Source organism: Chrysemys picta, chromosome 2 (assembly GCF_011386835.1).
Source record: "Chrysemys picta bellii isolate R12L10 chromosome 2, ASM1138683v2, whole genome shotgun sequence".
In the NCBI taxonomy this organism is placed as follows: Eukaryota; Metazoa; Chordata; order Testudines; family Emydidae; genus Chrysemys; species Chrysemys picta.
Window position 1 is genome coordinate 166,208,665 of NC_088792.1, and position 19,479 is coordinate 166,228,143.

General features: G+C 39.1%; 1 long non-coding RNA gene across 1 annotated transcript in view; it reads right to left on the bottom strand.

The window, feature by feature from the left end:
- Nucleotides 1-3,907: 3,907 nt before the first annotated feature.
- LOC122173063 (uncharacterized) overlaps nt 3,908-19,479 on the bottom strand; it is a 109,104-nt gene continuing 93,532 nt past the window's right edge. Inside the window, exons 3-4 of the long non-coding RNA XR_010598678.1 lie at nt 12,435-13,322; nt 3,908-10,831 (exon numbers count right to left, since the gene is read on the bottom strand). This is a non-coding gene — a long non-coding RNA (uncharacterized LOC122173063). The remainder of the gene's footprint in view (nt 10,832-12,434; nt 13,323-19,479) is intronic.

Sequence of the window (19,479 nt, forward strand, 5' to 3'; positions counted from 1 at the left end):
CATAACTGTATAACAATGTGATCCCACCAGCTGGTGCTTGTTTTCTGGGACCAGAAATTGAACTCCACTGTGTTCAGTTTCTGCGCAACAGCCATCAGTGGCCAGGAATTGTTGTGTTCCATGGCTTGCAGCAGGGCTGCTTGCATGACATCTCAATGTTCCATGCAGCAGCTCCTGTCTTGGCTCTGGAAAAACGGCAGGATAAGGTACAAGGTATTTGTAATGCTCACAGCAAGAGTGTACAGCTGAGCAGGGTCTATGCTTCTTGGGCTATGATATACGCACTGCTAAGGCAGACTTAAAAAAAATAAATAAATAAAAAAGACTGTTGTTTGTCTTTGATACCAGGGCAGGGAGAGAGGGAGGAAATGGCATCATGGGAGGTCAAAGCCATGTTCCAATTCTTCCCTGCAACAATGCTTTGGTCCCATGAAGTATTGCAAACAATCCCCAAAGCCCCCTGCAGTTAGTTGCACAGTGGGTCCTATCCCACAGTGCACTGCTCTCTGCATTGATACAGGTGCTGCTAATGAAGATGCACTCCACCGACACAATGATGTGGTGTGGGCACAACTGATGGACTTAATTACTGCAGTGGCTGGATGTTGACAACTTAAGGGTTTGTCTTCACTATAGGGGTAAGTCAACCTAAGTTACGCTACTCCAGCTCCATTAATAACGTAGCTGGAGTCTACATAGCTTAGGTCGACTTACCCCGGTGTCTTCACTGCGCTGGGTCAACAGGAGACGCTCTCCAGTCATCTTCCCTTACTCTTGTCTGGGAGCTGAAGTACCGGGGTTGACCGGAGAGCACTCTGCAATCAATTTAACGGGTCTTCACTAGATCCACTAGATCGATCCTTGCTGCATCAATTGCAGCAGCATAGATCTTCCTGTAGTGAAGACCAGACCTAAGTTGACTTAAATTTGTAGTTAAGAAAATTAGTCAAGCATATAAATAAATTAAAATCCTCCTCAGTCCCTCTAACTATATTAATTCTTCTTCTACTGTACAATTCCTGTGTAATGCTGAAGTCTCATTAGCCAATTATAAGTGCCAATACTTTGTGCACATTCTTGTTTTCCTTTGAACTCTCAGCTTGACATTGTACAAACTTGATTCAAACTGATGTATAATCCTGTTATAAATGCATTGCCTTTTCATTTAAAGCCTTTGGTTTAATTCTTTCCTGGATGGATCTGTCAACTCATTCACACTGAATAGTCACACAAGGGCTTTATTTCTGACTTTTTAATGCACCAGTCACAGACAGACATAACAATCGACTACAGTATCTCAAGTGAGCGTCTATAGTGCAAACATTCACACAACTGCAAAAGTCAAACCTCAATTCATCTGGTGAAGCTTTGGCTGACATTAAGATTAAGAGCTTAGCAAATGCAATGGTCTGCTGTGTTACCACCTGAGAATTAGTTGTTAAGAAAGAGAAATGAAGGACTGTTTTCTTCCCAAAAATAACCAACCTCAAAGTTTGCTTATGATCTCTGGAGTGTTGTGTGTGATTAAGAGGCTGGAGAGAAGATTTGAGATCAGCTATACAAAATACCCAAAGCAGTACACATGGAAACCTTGCCTTTGGACACTGAAGTGTCTTCCTTTCAGACTAGTGTTAAGGATTATGAATTTGATTTGAACCTCATGAAATATAGACAAACACAAACTTATTAAATCCAGAAATAACTGGAAAAGCACATTAAGAAATGTGCATCATGAACACTTTTAAGTGCGTTTGTAATTGTTCTGCTTTTACATCAAAATAAATCTGTGTGTCTCATCAATGTTCCCTTTATTGTTTCAGCATTTAACACTCTTCTTGTTGATTTTATTTGTTTTTCATCTTGTTGCAGAATTTATTTTTTTATTTCCCCCATCCCATTGGATATTCTATTTCGCTTGAAGAAAAAGAAATCCTTGCCTTTTTTTCCTTTCCTCTTTGTGAGGCAGATGAAATGGCTTAGTGTTTAAATTGCTGATAAAGCTAAAAACAGCCTTTAATGCCTCTAGTAAAGAACATTAATACAAAGGACTAAGTTTGAAGCCTTTGGTAGCAAGATAAAAACAGCAATTCCATGGGAGTAAAAAAATAAATAAAAATAAAATAAAAAAACTCTCCAGACTTATATACCCATGATTATGACTTCTATTAAAATGTCACATCACATCAACAACAAGTGAAGTTGCTATGTCTAGAGCACATTAGCTATTGTGACAGCTGTAAATATTGCTGTAATGACTCTCCTATGGGTAATAGGACAGATAAGTAAATAATTGAAATTCAATAGGTTTACTGGAGGTTTCCAGATGATTCAGCAGTAAGTTAGAGGATCTCTGAAGTACTAGCAGCCTGATCACCTTAGCACACTGATTCTATAATGCAGTATGTGCTGCAGAGTATTTCAGTGGCAGGTGGAGTATGCTACCTTCTTCCAAAAGAATTGTTTTATGAAAGTCAGCAAATGAAATCAGATGGTGGGGGGAGATGCTTTGGCTGCTTTAAAGGTCATCTGCAAAATGTGGTTGTCACCCTTTTTGCTTCCTTAAAATGTATTAAAAAAAAAGGCTTAAATATTGTTTTAAAGATTCTGTTTCCTTAGGAATGTCAATACCAAGTCTTGTTTTTTCCCACCCCTGCATACAGATTCGCAAGAAACGCTTTCAGAGACAAGATGAGACCTGCGCAGGCGCATCCCAGATCTTATCCCCCTCCTCTCCTTAGCACAGCAAAACTGTACCAACGGAGGAGGTAGCAGGATATTGCTTGTGCATACATTGCTGTCAGAGTGTTTTTTGAGAATGTAATTAGAAATTATATCCTATGGTGCCTTATAGTTTTTGTTTTTTTTTAATCCACTGTTGTCAATCTATAGTGGGAGGGAGAAGAGATCAATATTTGAGTCTTAGAATCTTAATTGGCTAATTACAGTTCACTATTGCTTCAAGCAAAGTTCCATGAAAGCGGCAAAACACAGAACATGAGACACTGCCACACAGTGAGATAATTGGGATGGGTCCTAGATCTACTTTGAGGAACAGTTATATTTTGTGCCCCATATCGTGCAGGTGTAAATTTGTGCCCATCAAATGTCTGTCTCAGACAGATGCAATATGCTTTAAAGAGCTGTTTGTTAAGCTTTATAAAAATATTTAAGTCCTAACATAAAACAGAAAGGCCATCTAAATGACAGTCCTTTAATAAAAGATGCCTCTGAAATCTCTTCATATACAACAGCCAATTACCACTGAAAGTCATGGAGAGGCTACCTAAGTGCCCATTTTACGCAGAGGGCTAGATTATAGCTTTTAAAGCCACAACCTTTTAAGGATGCCTGGATAGGCACTGGCACCTGTGGCAGTTCATGGAGGCATTCTCCAGGTGGAAAACAGAAGATCACGTCAATATATGGTAGAAGTGAACCAGAACAACAACACTGTACCTAGTCCCAAGGAAACAAATGTTAAGTAAGGATCATGTGCTACAAATGTATGTTGATTTCTGAGTCACTTATTACTTTTATGACATTTAAAATATTTCCAGAACTTCATTTCACATGTTATGAACAATGGTTAATCTAATTACTTCATAGCAATGAAGAACCTGTAGCTGTACAGATGAAAGAGATGATAGAGGTGATTAAAAGAAAAAAAAAAACAAAAAACAGTAGAACAGTTTTCCATACAAAAATGCAGCTTGGTTGAAATCAAAACATTTTCCAGAAACATCAATTTTGACATTATTTTAAATAGGGAAAAATTGGAAACATTTTCTTCAGACAGGAAATGAAACATTTTATTTTGAATTTTCTTTATATAAAACACAATATTCAAATTATTATCTTTAATAAGTGGAAAATAAATGTATCAACATTATTGAAATGTTTCGATGGTCATGAATTTTGGGGCGGGGTGAGGAACAGGGAAATTTACATTCTATTTGAAGTTTCATTAGGTTGTCTCTTTTAATTCAGAAAGGATTTTTTTTTTTTTAAATACTGGAATTTCAAGTTGAATATAAATTCCAGTTCCTTTCATATCTAGTAAATAGAAAATTGTAATGCACACATTTCTACCTTACATCTTTCTGGCTATCAGGAAATGCATCATCATATATTAGAAAGAGCACTTATGTCCTTTTTCTATATAGTAGTGAAACGTTTTCTATAAACAGTGGCATGCAAACTATTCTAGTCACGCTCCTCCTTACTATTCACAGAATTTGTCATGTTCCCCTCCATTACCTGGCTCTACCCTGCAGCAGGACTGGGATCCCATGGGAGGACCCACTGCCACAGTAGCAAGAGCAGGATAAAAGTTCAAACAAACACGGAAGCAGGTGGGAATGATTTTGTGGGGCGGGACGGAAACAGGATTAAAAAAATATTCCCTCTGCACTGCAAACAACATGAATAGCCAGCCAGCAGTGCAGAAGAAAGGGTGACAATGGGGCATTAGTAGGTCTGCTTTGAAAAGTGTCATTTGTATGTTTTTTAAAATGGCAAAGTTTCTTTCCTCCTCTTCCCCCCTCCCCCCGAGAACCTCTTGTGCCCCCACCCCCAGGAGAGAGAAACCTCAGTTTGCACACCACTGTCCTATAAGATAGTTGTGTATTGCTACTTGACTTAGGGCTCTCTTATTTCAGACATCACAGATAGATCTAACAATAAGTAATTACGTTGTTGCTGCTCATCTCAACTTACAACTTCTCAGCCTTAAGGGGACATTTATATGAATATGTGGTTCATATATCATATTCTTAAACACTTTCATTTACATGTCCTTAGCTATTATGAAAGTTTGCATAAAACCCAGTTGAGTAGCACACTGCAGCAGGAAACAATCTCCTGAAGGAGAACTGTTCAGTAATTCTTGCTGAACATTTTTTTTAATTGCATACTATATAGAGATAATACAAGACATTAGTTCATTTCTGGTGGATCTATGCCTGGGACCTATGGTGCAGGGAAGCCATGCCCCTTACACTGGCATGATCCTCCTGGAGCTGGCTATGCAATCAACAATGCAGTGTAACAGAGGAACAGCAGAGCAGCAAATTCTGGCCACTTGTGTTTAAATGAAAGAACTTTAATAAGACATTTTTACAGGGACTCTGAATCAAAATGAGTCTCATTCTTACTACAATGTTCCTATTTCCTCCTACTATATAAAATATGGTCACAAAATGGCATTAAATTTTGCAATAGCCATTTTGCATTAGCTCAGGCACTTAACACTCATTACCACCCATCCCACTAACATTATTTACAGCCTCTACCTCTTTGGGACATTTTAGCTGTAAAATCTCACCAGCTGATAATCATATTTTTGAATAATAAGAACGAAGTCTCCAAATAGCTTTTTTACAATTTCATATTGACCTGCTTATAAATATATTGTGGTTTTTTTTAAATAGGAAAATGTAAGTATTGCTATTGTTTTAAAATATTATCTTTTGGGCTTTTCACATATTATGTATATAGTCTCCATTCTAAGAAATGCACTATAGGATGAGAAGGAAACCAGAACCAGGCCTGTAGAGGCTGATATATATATATATTTTTAAAGCACACCTGAAATTATCACTGAACTCAACAGGAGCTGCGTGTCTAAAGATTGAAGAATTTGCTTTAAAGTGTGAATGCTGCCTGAATCACTCCAATAATTGGTTTTGTTCTGTTACTTCAGCACAGAATTTTTTTATGCAAGACATAATTCAGGAGAAGAAAAGTAACTTACTTATAGGTTAAACTTATTTAATGAAAGGACAAATGCACCTTGATGAAAAGTTGGAAGTCAATAGAAGTGTGAATATTATGGGTCAGATCCTCATCTGGTGTACATTAGCGTTGCTCCATCTACTTCAGTGAGACTACGCCAGTTGATGATCTAGCACCACAGGTGGAGAACATCGAGAAGCCACAAATATTTATGATTTCATAACAGTTAGATGCATTTATAGTTTAATACATCATGTTGCCGCCTTCACATATCATTTACCTAACAAAATAAACCGCCAGAATGTGAGATAACTCAGCATAATGGGAAGTAAATATGCCAAAATCTCAACCTATCCAAAAATTATTTTTAAGAGCTGGAACAACCTAAACATGGAAAGATTAAATATATTTGCCGTTTTCAGTGACAACAAGATCCTCATTTTTGGTCCTGACTTGGGTTTGATAGAGAATGTATGATTTTCAGAAAATATGTGCAAAACATTAACATTGAAACAAAAATTTGACTTGAAAAACAATATTAAAAACAAATACTCAAAGCCAGAAGTAACAGTACTAAGACAGTGGGCCTCTGCATCACTTTTTGTAATTACTGTAAGGGTACTCTTCTTTCCCCATCCCCGATTATACATGACTCAAGAATGGCTGGATTTTCAAACTTGACATGTAGTAATCCTCACTGGGAAATGTATTTATGGCTAAAGCTTGGGGGATGAGAAGAGTTGTTGGATAACACAACTGTTAGGCACTTATGTACAATGGGTATAATTGCTTCCTCCATCTGTTTTGTCTATTGGGATTTTAAGTGTGTGTGTGTCGTATACTTACCAATAGTAAGAAACAGTCTAATGCATAGTGCAGAGGTAGCCAACAGGTGGACTGTGCACAAAATCCAGACCTCTAGTCACTTTCGACCAGACCACAACATCTTTGTATTTACTTACTATCATTGTTATTAATTTTGTGTTATTTTATCTTGAGTCTGGACTTTGACTACATCTTGACCAGTGGTTCTCTAACTTTTGTACTGGTGACCCTTTTCACATAGCAAGCCTCTGTGTGCGACCCCCGCTTTTAAATTTAAAAAAAAAACTTCTTTATATATTTAACACCATTATAAATGCTGGAGGTAAAGTGGGGTTTGGGATGCAGGCTGATAGCTTGCGACCCCCATGTAATAATCTTGTGACCCTCTGAGGGGTCCCAACCTCCAGTTTGAGAACCCCTGATCTTGACCAAGAAATTTGGACCTTGACAAAATATAATTGATTACCCCGACTTGGTGCTTGTTAATGGGAAAGTTTGGAAGGTGAGCATGACTGTAAATGCCTGACAAACCCACAGCAAACTAATTTAAGATTAAGGACTGATCACAGGCAAGAAAATACTTTGGACACGTGATCATGATATCCTGCCTACTTACAATTTGTGCTGTGTTATGAAATTACATTTTAGAATTCAAAGCTCTCTTAAAAAAAAAAAAAAAAAAAAGAAGAAAAAGGAAGGGGTCCATTCATTACATCAGTGCAACTCTACTGAAGTCAGTTTTTCCATCAACATTAGACATCTCAGTATTTAATATACAGTTGTGCTGATGTACTGGTAACCCAGCCTTGTAGAAAACTTTTTCAAGGTAGATAGGACAGTTGAAATGCACCTGCAACCAACTTCACTCAGCTCAATGAGGCATAAACTTCAAATCCTTATTGAAACCATATCAGTGCTAGTGTTGGATGTGATTTAGGCAAGTACGTAAGTGTGTGCTTATCTTTAAGCACATGCTTAAGTCCCATTGTTTTCAAGTTAATGCTTAAATGCCCTTCTTGAACAGGAATACTTTCCTTATCACAGCCTTTAAGAAAATTTCCAAATGTAGCTTATTCAGGTTTAGAAGCCCTTAATTCTGTCTTATTAAAACAAAAACAAAAGACAACCCACACACAAACCATCTTCTGAAAAAAGAAGAACAGGAGGACTTGTGGCACCTTAGAGACTAACAAATTTATTAGAGCATAAGCTTTCGTGGACTACAGCCCACTTCTTCGGATGCATCTTCTGAAAAGCCTTTAGTCTATAGTTTTTAAAGATAACTTGAGATGCAAAGAGTTTCACACACCAACTACTTCATTTTCTTTGTCTCCCATATTTAAGGGCATCAAGAAGAAAAGCTGTAAAATCTGAAAGTGCCCTGCCCTTTCTAGGAGTTCCAATCTAGCCTGGTGAAGACAACTTTGTGCAGGTATTTTAATGTATTATTTGTTTTGTGGGCTGCTGTGTATGTGTGCTGTTGTTGAGGTCTGCCAATAGATTAGTAAAAGTCACTGTTCATAAAAGAGAAAAGAAAGTAAGAGCATCAAAATTAAAATGAATTCTAGAACCCACATGTAGCCACTCTGTTTTAGAAATGAAGTATTAGTCCACTGGTCTTAATGTATTAAATTCTTACTCATTGCATTTTCAATTATATAGTTAGATCTAATTCACTAACTACATTTGACCTTTATAGCAATGTTTTATTTGTGAAAAATAGATTGTGCAATGTGATAGGGCTACAATGTCATTTTAAATGGTAAAAGACTATTAGGATATTCCATCAGAAGTTGGAAAACAAATTATTTTCCAGCTAATGCTTTAAGATTTTCTAAAAGCCAAATTTTGATTCAAAAGATGATAAAGGACTAAGACATCCCATTTACTGTATGTACAGTGTGACTGATGTAATGGAATGCCAGGGGTAGAGCTTCACTTTTTGTAAGGCTTTACGTCACATTATAGGCATGATAATGTTTCCATGACCATCAGTCAGGCCAGCCTTCACTTTGTGTATATTAAAGAATGCTAGTCCTGCCATACTTATGGCTAGATTCTGGTAGTTCCAGAGATGGGACTGGAGAGAAAGGAAAGCGTTCCGATTCTTGTGTGGACTGCATAATGACAAGGAAGAATTTTGGTCCCTGCTGTCGATGCAGTTCAGGCACTGCTCCCTAATTATTGCTACAAAGGGCTGAGAGTAGGGTGGAGCCATGGGTCCCTGGGAGATAAGTGTATGCATTTTCCATCTGTGCACCCTTTGATCTCCAGGAGGCATTCTTTAAGGAAGACTGCCTGTGGTGCCCCTAAGTAGATTGAGGAGCAATCTTTGTTCCCTTCCCTATCACACAAAGGGCTTTGCCTAGAAGGCACAATAGCTAGTCCTTACTGAGGTGAATGGAATGAGTCATTTGGGAGGTTCAATTCAAACATGTACTCATCTTATTTCTTGAAATTTTTCCCAATACATTTTGAATCATTGTTACTGAAAAAAGTGGGATCTGAGAGTGTATTATGAGCAGAATTAGTTGTAGAAAGTAGTTTCCATATACATTATGGACACGACTGAGTTCTTAAATATGCAAGGCCATGATGTGGACCTTGCAAAGCCATGATGGAGACAGTAGCATAAGGTGGGGGTTCCTTATAGACCCCACACAACCACCGATTGGCCAGTTACAGTCAGGTCCATATTAATTTGGTTAAAGCTTTGTATCATTTTACAGTTCAGATCAGTGTTGAAATGGCAACTCACTTGAACTGAAATTCAAAAGGGAGCTGACCGGAACATGTCGAATCTTGTTTCACACAACTTTTGAGATTTCAGAATCTCTTTTCATTCCAATGCAGAATGAAAACAAAAACCACTGTGTTTCAGTGAAAATGGAATTCTGCTCTCCATTTTCAGGTAAAAAAAAAACAGAGGTTTTAAATTCAGGAAGATATGTTAATATGCACAAGAGAGTAAACCTGTATCTTTAGGGCACTGATCTAGGAGGTGCAAGACCCTGCTCGGTGGAGTTTTTCAAACCACATCACTCTGGCTCAGGCAGAGCAAGGGCTTGAACATAGTACTCCCACAGGCCAGGCCAGTGCCCTAATCACCAGGCTACAGAACATCACTCTGTTTTGATTAAGTTTTAGTCAAAACCTAAATGTTTTAGCTTCACCACAAATTATCAACCACTTTTAATCCTACGTTAGCTGTCGAGCTATATGATCCTTTTCAACTTCTCTGCAAAAAGCTTTGATTATTTCAGCTCTACATAAGAAACTGCCACTGGAACATATGGCACAGCTTCCAGCAACAATGAAGTCTATTCACTTCACTAATCGATTTAATATGTTTGGATGACACTGTTTACCATTAAAGTCTAAAATTGGAAAATATTCAGTCATTCCCATCCATGGGCCTAAAAGTAGAATAGAAAATCAAAACCACGTTCCTCCCCTGCTCCTCAGAAATGCTACTGAGGTTGGATGGGGGTGGGGGGAGGAAAGGGAGGAATCTTTGCAGTTCTCCCCCAAAATTACTCACATATTTTTTTTTCTGTTACAATGCAGGACTGAACTGTTCTCACTAAGGAGGCTTAATGCTGAACTCTATACACATGCAAAACTCCTATTGCTTTTATAGCATAGGATCAGACAAACTCAAATTGTTTTAGTTATACACAATATAAACCATGTCAAGTATAAACTCCAATATACAAAAGAAAGGAATATGTTCTGCTTCCAGTTAAAACCATATTACTGCATAGCTTCAGTGAGGTGACAAAGGTACCACAGGGGGCAGCATTTGGCCCAAATGATCTAGACTAAAGTCAGGACTAGCCTATTTAGTCCAGTAAACATTTTTGTTGGATCCTTCTCATTTTACTCATTTAGGTAGACCTACTGAAGTCAATAGAACTACTCACTTCAGTGAGGTGAATAGAATTTGGCTCTGCAAAGTGGAAACTAAAATACAAAGCATTACAGAAATTCACTTTTGGTATGTATATACATGATAGTGTGCATATAATCTGGCAAATACAGCAGGGCCACCGGGGGGGGGGGGCGCAAGTGGGGCAATTTGCCCAAGGCCCCGGGCTCCACAGGGGCCCCCCACGAGAGTTTTTCGGGGCCCCTGGAGCAAGGTCTTTCACTCACTCCGGGAGCCCCGGAAAACTCTCGTGGAGCCCGGGGCCCCGGAGCTTCTTCTGCTCCAGGTCTTCGGCGGCAGTTTGGCGGCGGGGGACCCCAGGCCCCCTGAATCCTCTAGGCGGCCCTGAAATACAGATGTGTATTCTTACTTTTTAGTGGAAGTTTCATAAGGGGTTAATTATAAAACAAGATAACATAAAACAAGCAGCAGCTATAATCACCTATAATGACAACCTACAGGGAGTAATTTTGTACTCCTACAATAATTGGATGTGAAACATAATGATAATGAGGCCTGAAGTTGTGCTAGAGTGTTTTTAAAGTGACATGACTGGAATTACACTAAGTGGCAAATCTAAACTTGTAGGTGTACTGCAGTTTAACAGTCTTTCACACAAAATCATTGAACCCCAAGATCACCCCAAATACAGGAAGAGACTAGAAAATCACTAATGTCCATTTGATCCTGGAGACTTGTACAGTATTCTACAGCAAGAGGATAGATTGATTGCTGCAAGTACCATGAATATTAACTTTGCGGATTAACCATGATCAAGTATATTTTAAACTTTCTGACCATCTGTTAGGAGAAGCTTTGAAGCTTCATTATTAGCTAATTGATAATTAATCAGAAAAGATATCTAATGTAGATTCTCATTTAATTGTATTATAATTTATTGGAGAAGTTTTTAGTCTTCTGGCTTTTTGCCTAATTGTTTTCAACCAACATCTGCCAAATATGAAAGATGAATATTAAACATCCTCACAACCACCAATACTTTTGCTAGTATTCTATTAACTGAGCAAATGTGCAGTAGCAGTTAATAGCCAGGCAGCAAAAGGCACTAAGTGTATTGGCTGCTCTCTTCCAGCTGTTGGCATTGAGAATCAGTCTCGGGAGCTCTTTAGAGTACACATCTGGGCAGAGTTGTACCAGCTGGTGTTTACTGACTCTGAGCCAAATTCTGCTTGTAGTCATTTGACAAGTCAATAGGAAGTAATTTAATGGAATTGATGGAGCTATTCATGTTAGTAAAGTGATCAGAATTTGACCCTCTGTAGAGTCTTTTATGGTGAAGTATAGGTGTGAAATGGCAAATGCTAAGGGCTGGTCTACACTACACAGGTCAACATAGGCAGCTAATGTCAACCTAATTAGGTCAGCGTCTACACTACAGCCTTCCTCCTAGCTATGTAAGTTCCCTACTACACTGACATAACCATAGGTGTGGACTTCCACTGTTCCCAGGGGTGCTCGACCCCACCCCTGCCCCACCCTTGCCCCGCCCCCATTCCATCCCTTCTCCAAAGTCCCTGCCCCCATTTCACCCCCTTCACCCAAGCCCTCGTCCGCAGGTCCGGCCGATCGCGGCTCCCACTGGCTGCGGTTCGCCACTCCAGGCCAATGGGAGCTGCAGGAAGCAGCTCAGGCTGAGTGACATACTGGTCGCCGCTTCCTGCAGCTCCCATTGGCCTGGAGCAGTGAACTACGGCCAGTGGGAGCCACGATCGGCCGGACCTGCGGATGTGGCAGGTAAACAAACCAGCCTGGTCTGCCAGGGGCTTTTCCTAAACAAGTGGCATCCCAAATTTGGGAAACAGTGGTCTAAGCAGTTGAAGTCAATGCTTAATAAGAGTTTGGTAAATGCATTTTAAAAGCATTTCTATAATTTATCAGATGCTTTGTTTTAAATCTAATGAGTAGTGTGATGAGGTACATGACTCACCACCACTGGCGCCTCCCGCTGGTTGCTCTAAGAATTTGCTCGGGTCAGCTGTGGCGCACCCTCAACATGTGGTGCCTTGTCCGTTGTCTGCTCTGCTGCCCTGGGACCCGCGTTGCTCCCTGCTCGGCGGCGTCCTCTTCAGGACACTGCCCTCCGGCAGTGCCCACTACTCCAGTCTCACCCTCTGCCGGGGGAGCTGTGTGTGTGTTAACAGTCTTTTGCCTATCACCTGCCTCGGTGGCCAACCACAACCCCAAAGGCTAGCCCTGCACCTCAGGGGCCGGTTGCAGTCCATCTCAGCCACTCCTCCACAAGCAGGTGAAGTACAAGGGGCGGGGGGAAAGGAGGGGACCCAGGCCCATCTGCTACTCTGGGTCCTGACCCAGAGACCCTCTAGCAGCAGTCTCTCTGTCCTCCTTCTCTCCCCTTGTTAGACTATGTTCCCTGGGCCACTTCCTCTTTGGCCTCTTGCACCTTCTCAGCCCTTCTAGTCAGGGCTGCAACCTGGCAGATAATGGGCTGGAGCTCTTCTCTGCTCCCCTGAACCTGCCCAGCACTGCTCTATCCAAGGTGCTATCTCCTTGCTTCAGGAGTCAGTCCTTCTCCCTTGCTAGTCAGGGAGAGACTCCCTTCTCCTCTGCTAGGCAGCCTTTATATAGGACCTAGCCCGGCCCGGATTGACTCTCCCCGGCCTTGGCTAATTGGCTGCTGGTCTGCACAGCCTCTCAGGCCTGGTTCAGCTCTTTTCGTCAGGGGGTCGGGCACTGCCCCACCACAAGTAGCTAAGCATTTTTCAAATGCTGGAGGTATTTCACAGGTAGTCTTAGCATGTTACATGATCCTCATGGAGAAGACATATGGATGCTGTTATTCTTCTTTGTGCATTTTCTGGAGATGGGACAAGAAAAGACTTTAATAGGAATATAAAGCATAAAGACTTTGTTTGTATGGTCGAGGTTAAATTCATGTGATAATTAGAAGTAGTAGTGTCTTGAGATATGGGCTTTAGGGTGAGATTTCAAATGGTAATTTGGGTAACTCTTCTAAGAGGACCAAGGAAAGAGGGTTAACACTTCTGCTCAGTGTGTTGAGTGAAGAGTCAGTTAGAAAGGTGTTGGATTGTGCTGTGGATTCAGAGAGACTAGAAGGTTGATAGCAGTGATTGTATTTTAGCAGATGGGGAAAGGAAGAGTTAACTTCTGTTGTGAAGTCGTAGGGTAGTTGAAAAAGGGTGGGGATGGGAGTAGGATTGCCAAGCAGAAGAAATAGGGACATTTCCAAGTAAGCTAGCTAAAAGAGACCAATATAAACACCCAGTCTGACCTTCTGCCTACCCGTACATAAAATTTCACCCAGCATTTTCTACATCAAGACCATTACTTTTGGTTGAGACACAGCATCTTTTAGAAAGACATACAGTCCTGATTTAAAGACTTCATCTGAAGGAGAATCCACTAAATCCCTTGGTAATTTGTTTGATTGGGTAATTACCATTAAAATAATTGTACCTATTTCTAGTCTGAATTTGTCAAATTTCTGATTCCAGGAATTAGCTATTTGTATGCCCATACCTGCTAGGTTAAAGCTCTTTTCTATCAGAAATCTTCTCTCCATGTACATACTTACAGATCATGATCAAGTCACCTCTTAACCTTTTTGTTAAGCAAAAATAGATGGAGCTTCTTGAACCTCTCACTATACGAGCGGGTTTTCCAGACCTTGAATCATTCCTGTAGCTCCTCTCTGAACTTTTCAGTTTTTCCAACATCTTTTTTGAGGTGTGGATCTCAGACCTAGACACAGTATTCCAGTAATTCTCTCACTAATGCTATATACAGAGGCAATACCACCACCCTGTTCCTAGTCAATATTCCTTTGCTTGTATATCCAAGGATTTTATTAGCAATCTTAGCCACAGCATCTACTGAGAGCTCATGTTCAGCTAGTTATCCATTATGACCCATAGATCCTTTACTTACATCCACAGTAGTGCCTCTTCTCAGTCTTCCTCTCTGTCTTCCCCTGCCTTTGGTTTTGTACTTCTTTTCCTCTCCCCCACTTCATCCTCTTTCTCCCATCAGTATGTCAAAGCCATCTCCCCTCTTTTATGTAGAGTGAACCCTCACATTAACAATTTTTAAATGTAAATAATGTAAACCATATTAGACGTCATATCCTGATTCTTCTGCTTTCTTCCCTGCAGGACCATAGTTGAGCTACATCATTCAAATCCTGCTCTTCAAACATACAGATACTGGTTTGCTTACTGCCAATGCATAATACAAGTTGGTACCAATAGTAACTGTTGGAGAGAAGTCCTGGAAGCTAAATTTTAGATTAGAAGCATATTCCAATACAGTAGATTGGTTGTGAAATCAATGCAAATACAGTCCATTGCTTCTGAAGTTGGAACAGTTTAATTAATACCTTAGTTTACAATTTTACAGACTTCTGCACTTCCTGATTCCAGCTGGGGCTGAGGTCAGAAATGCTAAAATATTACTAGATGTTGTTTTCTTTTTATTGGTGGCTATAGCTGTGTGGAAACTGGAATTTCCATCCTGTGACAAACATTTGCATTTCCAAATTTTTGTTGTTGTAGTTCAGAACCAGAACAAAAAGGGAGTATGAAAAAAAAAAAAAAAAAACCACCTCTGTCCTACAGAAAATGTAATTCTATTTTCGAAGAACCAACATGGAATTTTTTGAAACTTTCCAAGCTGGTAAGATAGAGGCAAGCTAGCCATGGAACTAACTGGCAGGCAGGCTGACCAGGGAGTCAGCCATTGGGCCACTTGGGTAGCCAGGCAGCCCACCCAGCTTCTAGGTGGGCTACCAAGGAACCAGGGGCTGCTTGCCTAGTTTCTTTTGCAACGTTCAACAGAACTGACGTATTCTAGTGTAAAATTGTTCTGTCAAAAAGTATTAAGCCATCTCTATTGCTGGATCATTAGTATTTAGCAAGAGAATGAAACTTCACAAGAGACAATTTAAAAAAAAAAAATCCTAGACAAATTTTGCAAACACAAGAGTTAAGGTAGGTCAGATAAGACTCCATGATTTTCCATGCATTATTGTATTTGAATTGTTATTAGTTTGATTTCTTGAAAAATTTATGAAATTATAGTTCCTTTTTCATTTGGGGATTGATCCATGTTAGTCTTCCTAATGATCATAACAATTGAATCATTTTGTTCTTTATCATTTTTGTTCAGCTTTCACTGATGTGCAATTAAGCAATTCCAATTACAACAGAATATAGAAATCTCTGGAGTCTTGACTCTTCTGGAAAGGCATGTAATTCTTTGTTTAGAATTGAAATCTCAGCTGGATTGGTTTTAATTTGAAAGTTAAGTCCTCTTGCACAGTAAATTAATAAATTTGAAGTAGCTTTGTTCTGACAGGTATCTGTAAAACATCACAAAGAAAACCCACTCTATCTTGGGGTTAGAGATTTCACTTTATTGTATCACAAGCTACCAGAGTTTTGTGATTTTAGGCCCAAATGGCCATTCAATTGTTTTAATGAGGGAAGAATGATTTTTTTTTATAAATATAAGTTCTGTATGCCACATATGTGGATATGATTATTATGCAACTCTGATGATCTCCCTGTGGCCCTTGGCCACCCATCTCTCTGGAAGTTATTTTAAAATGCTAAACTCCTAAGCAACTTCCAACAGCTACTTTTCTTTCTTTAAAAAAATAAATAAATAAATCTGACTGTCAGAGAAAACTTCCTCCTAGTCCCCAAAATGTGAAAATTTTCCTCCAAAATTACATCTGACTGAAACTCAGTACAGGAAAGATTCAGCGCTAGACCAATGGCAGGCTTTGTACAGTTAAAAATATAGCAAGTTAAAACTTGGTGTCTAACAGCTCTGCCAGGCTATACATAAGAACTTTTTGCCTTTGGGAAGTGTAGTAGGATGGGTGAGATGGAGAAAGAGGGGCAGATTTCAGGATGGACTTTGGTTAGGGAGACATCTGGAGCTTTGGGACATCTCAGCATGTAGCATTGTTTTCCATGCATGCTCAATTAAAAAAAAATATATATATATCTGTCTTATAACTCTTCCTGCCTCATCATTTATTGTAAATGAAAGAGGATGGCAAATTCCAAGTTTCCCAAAAGTACACATGGCATCTACTTCCTACCCTGAAAAGTCAAGAGAAACCTCACTTTAAAACTGTGATTACTTAAAAAAAAAAAAAAGCAAAACAAAACCAAAAAAACCACACCTGTTAGAGAATGTTTTTTTGAATACTGGAGTCATAGCAACATAGGCAGTTGCCTTTCCAGGCAGAAAGATACAAAAACCATCCAAAGAAATTTGAAAACATTCCAAGAATAGTTTCCTCCATAACACATAGGTTAATTATGTTTGCAATTTGACAGTCTGGTAAGATTTCCAATTATTGCCAGGACATTAAGTTGCAGACTATTTTTCCATTTAAATCTGGTTAGAGATTTGCAGCTTTTCTCCTTTCAATGCAAACCTCGCCATCTCGCTTTTATCACCTCAAGATTAGATTACTTCAGAGAGATCTACTTATGGCAGGATCTTAAATGCATCTGGAATCTAAATTGTTACAGTCACCTTAGTTTTTTCTTTTTAATTTATACCAAACCTAACTATACAGAACAGACCAAACAGCTACTTAATATGACTTATTTGTTAAAACCTGCAGAACTTGCTCATAATGCAGTAATCCAAAACTCATGCTCACCAAACCTTTCTAGTACACCACATATTCAATCTCATATTCACATAATTCTACTTCTTTGAAGATTTTAAAATAAACAGCTTTGGTTTTAGTGAGTCACACCAAGAACAATACATCAGCTCTCCCTGCTGGCTATATAGGAGAGATTAGTTAGACCAGCACTCCCCAAACTGTGTATTCCTTTCTGCTGACATCAGATATAATGTTGCTACAAAAACACCCAGAATTAAATCAAACAATAGCAATATGAAAAGATTCTTCCTAGGTTAACATTCCATCAACAAATTGAGATATGTATATCACCTGCTGTAAGGAAAGAGGAAAATGAATCATTTTAAAATTCTGCTCTGAGAAATGCTACACTGTTATGGCCATTTGTAGTATGTTAATTATAGTTACCATGCATATTTCAATCATTTCTGCAGGTGTCCATTTAGCTGTCTGGTTCTAACAGGATAGTTTTCTTCTTTAGGGACGATCAGAGGAGCTTTGTTAAAGTGACTTCAAAATCTTTGTACATTTATGCATTGTTTCAGAGTAAGATAACTATCATGCTAATTCCTTTTCAAAGTGGTGTGTGAATATTTAATCATTCCTTTCCTACGGATATTAATGGGAGTCACATGGTTTAATCTCTATTGCCCGACCTTGAAAATTTAACAATATTGGACACAATGAACAGGTTTGACAATGTTGTCTGCAGGACAAGTCTCACTCAGCTATTCTATATCTCTTGTAATAAGGCACATACAGAATCACCTGTGGGGCAAATCATAATGAACTCTATGATGCAAATTGCAATGGTCAAAGCTCTCTAATTTGGCTTAATGGAGAAACTGCGGGACTTCAGTAATCCACAGGAATGTCACTGTATAAGCTCTTGCCAAGGTCAGGCCAAACATTTCAGGTAGATTTACAGCAGCTGAATTGCCAAATTACTGGTAATCTGATATAATCACATAATCAGCTGTTTATTCATTGTCACTTGGATGAGTAACTGATTGCGATTATTCTGCAAGGCTATGCACTGTCCACTTTTATCAGCCTATTACCAGAGATCTTTTACGATTAAATTTTCTGTTCATTAGTAGACCCTTATGACAACTGTCATTTAGAAGCTGTGGAAACTGGGGAAGAAGAGTGACAGAGCCAGTTATTCAAGTTTCCTGCTGATAAAGTCAGAAAAGTGCAATTTTTCCTTTTTGTTATTAAACAAAAAAAAAAGAAGAATACAATTTTTACTTTACAGTGCTGAACTTCCCTGATGTGTTGTTGCTGGTAATACTATTTCAAAGCCACTTTGAAAGTAGGAAGGTCCTTGCATTCCCCTCCATCAGCCAAAAAGCAATGAGGCATTACAATTCCCTGCCCATTCGATTAATAGAGTTGCAACTGAAGCAAAAGAAATTCAAGGACTTTCTCTCTTACATATTTTACACCTGTAACCGTAAGCAACGTAACACAAATCAAGGTGCACAAAGCATAAGTGACTTTTTTCTGATGAAGTACTGCATTTGTTTAAGTAGTGAAAAATTCATTAAACATATTCATTAAATATATTTTCAATTTCCTGCTGGTAAATTCAAAGGGCTGCATGGCCTAATACACTATATAGTGAATACCACAACACAGTACATATCCCATGCAACACACAGTGACAGAAAACTGAACCCCACATACAGTGTTACAATAACAAGAAAAATATATCAGTTCATCCAGAGCTAGCGCAGTGTCTTATCAATACTAGGCAATGGGCATAGGCTTATTAAGAGTGGGAAGAGTTAAATGTTAAGACATTTACTATGTAACAATTATACTAGAAAATAGCATGAGCGAATAGAAACAATGAGTTTTGAGTTAAGCATGGTAAACCTTTGAAACCCAGCTGGATCGTCTGTAAAGCTTCTTTTTTTGGTCAGCTAATCTAATGTCCATAATCAGATATTGTCACCATATCCATATATCAAATTAGTCTTACAATACATTAGATACATTGCCTAGTAACCCGACTCAGGGATCTGTACCTCATTGTGCTAGGTGCTGTACAAAACACAGGAAAAATGCTCCTTGCCCCAAATAGTTTATTATTGTTTAGATATTGCCTTGCTGTTTTCAACCACATCTACTCCCCCCCACACCCCAATCACTAAGGTCAGCATCAGTAGCCACCCACAGAAAACTACTAAGCAGGACCTTTCGCTGCTAAGTGGAATGCCCATATGGCACACACGGTATTATTTTGTTTGTCTGTGTAAATGTCGCAGATGGATTTCACAGGCAATTTTTGGAGGACTCTGGAGTTGCCTCTGAGACTGTC